Source organism: Cherax quadricarinatus, chromosome 15 (assembly GCF_038502225.1).
Source record: "Cherax quadricarinatus isolate ZL_2023a chromosome 15, ASM3850222v1, whole genome shotgun sequence".
Classification (NCBI taxonomy): domain Eukaryota; kingdom Metazoa; phylum Arthropoda; class Malacostraca; order Decapoda; family Parastacidae; genus Cherax; species Cherax quadricarinatus.
In genome coordinates, this window is record NC_091306.1 from 39667174 (window position 1) to 39671670 (window position 4497).

The following is a 4497-nucleotide window of genomic DNA, read 5'->3' on the forward strand; positions in this document are numbered from 1 at the left end:
CAACCCTTCTTCAGCCCTCTGGACAACAGTTTTGGTAATCCCGCACCTCCTCCTAACTTCCAAACTACGAATTCTCTGCATTATATTCACACCACACATTGCCCTCAGACATGACATCTCCACTGCCTCCAGCCTTCTCCTCGCAGCAACATTCATCACCCATGCTTCACACCCATATAAGAGCGTTGGTAAAACTATACTCTCATACATTCCCCTCTTTGCCTCCAAGGACAAAGTTCTTTGTCTCCACAGACTCCTAAGTGCACCGCTCACCCTTTTCCCCTCATCAATTCTATGATTCACCTCATCTTTCACAGACCCATCCGCTGACACGTCCACTCCCAAGTATCTGAATACATTCACCTCCTCCATACTCTCTCCCTCCAATCTGATATGTATATATATATATATATATATATATACATATATATATATATATATATATATATATATATATATAAATATATATATATATATATATATATGGTTTAGAAAGACACGTAAGCAAACACTATAACATATTTATTAGAAAACGTTTCGGTCCTGGGACCTTGATCACTTCTAACATACAGAGGTAGAAAGACATTATATATATAGGCGGAGAGTGAGATGTGACGCTCGTGACCTGAGGAATGTCATAAGAACATAAGAATGGAGGAACACTGTAGAAGGCCTACTGGCCCGTACGAGGCAGGTCCTTATCAAAACAACCTCTGCCTATGATGAGGACGGGTAGACGATGAAATCATGTGACTCCTGTGTTGTTGGGTTGGTGCTGCTTAAGTATCATGTATGCCAATGTTTTTGAAATTTTGTAGTTTCCAGTGTTGCGTTCTATAGTGTCGGTGACGGTGATTAGTGAGGCTTCTAGGCACCGTCGGCGTCTGAGGTCTGGTTCGGTGAGAACGAGTTGTGCCTCGTTCCAGTTCATCAAATGCCCCGTGGAGTCTCTGTGGAGGACACAGGCGTACCTTACATCGTCTCTGTTAGAGGCATTTCGATGCTCATTCAGGCGGACTGCAAGATCTCTGCCTGTCTCGCCTACATATTTCTTGGGACAGAACCCACAGGGGATATATATATATATGTATATATATATGTATATATATATATATATATATATATATATATTTATATAAATATGTGTATATATATATATATATATATATATATATATGTATACATATATATATATATATATATATATATATGTATATATATATATATATATATATATATATATATATATATATATATATATATATATATATATATATATATATATATATATATATATATATATATATATATATATATATATATATATATATGTCGTGCCGAATAGGCAGAACTTGCGATCTTGGCTTAAATAGCAACGCTCATCTTGCCATATAGGACAAGTGAAAATTTGTGTATGCAATAATTTCGCCAAAATCATTCTGAACCTAACGAAAAAAATATATTTCACTGTGTTTGTTTAGTATTAAATTATTGTAAACAAATCTAAAATATATTTAGTTGGGTTAGGCTAAAATAAATTGCGCTTGTTATAATAAGGTTAGGTAAGTTTTCTAAGTTCCTTTTGGTGCAAAATTATAAATTTTTACATCAACATTAATGAAAAAAATATATCTTTAAACGTATAAGAGAAAATTTTAGAAAGGACTTAATTTTAAATGAGTTCTTGCTAATTGACCAGTTTTACATATTCGGCACGACATATACATATATATATATATATATATATATATATATATATATATATATATATATATATATATATATATATATATATATATATATATATATATATATATATATATATATATATATATATATATATATATATATATATATATATATATATATATATATATATATATATATATATATATATATATATATATATATATATATATATATATATATATATATATATATTTATATATATTTATATATATATTTATATATATATTGCTGAAGTTTATTTAAAAGATGCAGTTTAGGAGAGGAGAAATAATTAGAAAAATAATCAGAGTTTGCCAAGGCTATGTGAATATTAAAATTCCCCATTCAAACAGTGGTTTAATAGTAGGAAAATGTCGTCCACATAAAGGTGTTTATCCCCTTAATCTTGATGAATATGAAAAATAAATAGAAATATGATCACATTTAATGGAGTCAATTGATGTGTAGCAGTTGAAATCATCTTCAACCTGGGTTGGGGCCCCTTTTGTGATCAGGTATGTCCAAGAGTTGTGTATAATCAATTTTCACTAACTGTACATTACTACACATGTCAGGATCATAAAAAATATAAAAGATATATAGATTTGTTCAAGTATCTAAAATAATGTTTTTGTTTCCATTGAAAAGTTTTTAGTGACAAGAAAATATATTTGGACATACTATCTATAACTACAAAACTTTGTTCAGATCATCTGTGATAGCAAGAAATTCCTCATTTAAGTGTTCACAACTCATGATAATGTTTCTATGAGCTGTACAGGATGGATCCTTTCTACATTTTGAAAGTAGTTACTGCTGTTAAACTTTTATGTACAAATAACACAGAAAAGTTAATTTAAAAGGGCCAAGTCCGTCTATATAGGAGAGGCTGTCACAAGCCGCCCACTCACAGGCGCGATCCCACTACTGCTCGACACGAGTGCTTTTGGTTGCTGGGTTTCCCCCCTTGCCCGGTTCACACTTCCTTACTCAACCTGGACGCCCTTGACTCCTCGAGGGTGGCCATATTGATACCGAGCTTAGTGCGGACGCCCACTCAACATGGGGAATCCTGCAACAGTGATCCTCACCTCAAGCCGTCCACTAGCCCAGGCCTCCGTGTCGCCGGATTACAAGGTTGCGCCACCAACCCCAGCCGAGGTTATAACCTTCGGAAATTAATTTTAGGAAGAGTACAGTACACTGAGCAGGAAGATGTGAAAAAGGAAAAACAATGTGACATGTTTGCACAATTGAATTACATAAGAACAATGAAAGAGACCTGAGTTAAACTTCAACTTCTAAATGCATAACACTTTTTATTGATTTTGAGCATTGGTAATGGTGATGCACAGAAATAAACAAGAGCAAAGGCGAGAGGTAGCAATGAAAACTTCGACAACATCAAAGCAAACAATGTCAGTAGAGTGCTGATGTATGACTAACATCAGATCGGTTGGAAAGGAATTCATTTATCATGGCTCTTATAGCCGAAGAGTATTCAGTTTACGCAGTGTATCTGCAGCCAGCAATTACCAGATTATCATTGCAAATGTTTCTGACCACCAATTTCTTAATATATCCACAGGTGAAGAATGAGTCCCATTAAAAGAAGGTATAGAAAGAAGTGAGAAGAGTTTGTGAGGTTGGCATTTTGAGTAGTAGCCAACTTCACAGTAATATGCTGCCAGCTGTTATCAGCTACTGGATATAAAGACCGCTGAATGTTACAAGGTGAGTTAATATATAATGACTTCAAACATCTTTACTGAATGACCAATCTGACTGTATATGAAAATGCAAAGTGGCAATTACGGTTTCAAGAAAAGTTTAATAAGAGGACAGAAAAAATAGTAAGGATAGGCGGGAGGGAAGTGAGAATGGAATAAAATTTGTTTTGGCTTATTCGGTAGTATTCTGAAGAATAAGTTCAATTAACTGGAATGCAACAGAACCCAGGAAGAGTGGCGCTCTGGACTTAAAAGACGCATAAACACCATTCCATAAGCATGTATCATGTCACTACCATTGCAAACTCTGCCTTTGAGCTGACATTCAAAAATTTAAAATAATCCTCCCAAACTTCAAATGTCCAAAGGAGATAGACGAAATGGGTGGTTCTTTACATTCCATGGAAGGAATTATGCAAGTTCCTTGGATCAAGTTTCCTATCATCAGGTTATGGCCCTACCCATTCAAATGTGTGTTATTCTTCTTTTTTCTCTGTAGATACCTGTAATGTTATCTCGCTTATAATAATGAGGTGTCGGCCGAGATGTGAGGCTTGATTACACAGTTGTTAAAGATCGATTTAAGGAGAATTCAACGAACCTTACCCTATTGAAATCCGAACTGAAAAGATATATAAGATTATTTTAATATCTTTGATTACATGATTGTTTAAAAAAAATATGAGAGAGGATATCATGATAATCAACGGTTCCCATTACTATAGGATAGATTTGCTAAGCTCTTACTAGAGTATTAGCATATAATTTTCCATTAGCTAAAGAAAACGTTTTTAAAGATTTACAGTATTCTCGCAATAATGTATATTTTTCCACCTTATCGTTGCTCTTGTATATCTTGCATATTCGGGTAATTAAAACTACTTATATAAATCTTTGATTGTGTAAATCAAATAACAAGCGAGAGACCATACCAGAAAGTGGTTTATATGAATGAAAGTCTGGGTTGACACGCCAGCATGCTTTCACAGAGCGATCTTCTTCAACTAAAATGATTTTTTCCTTTTTTTTTAGATATACT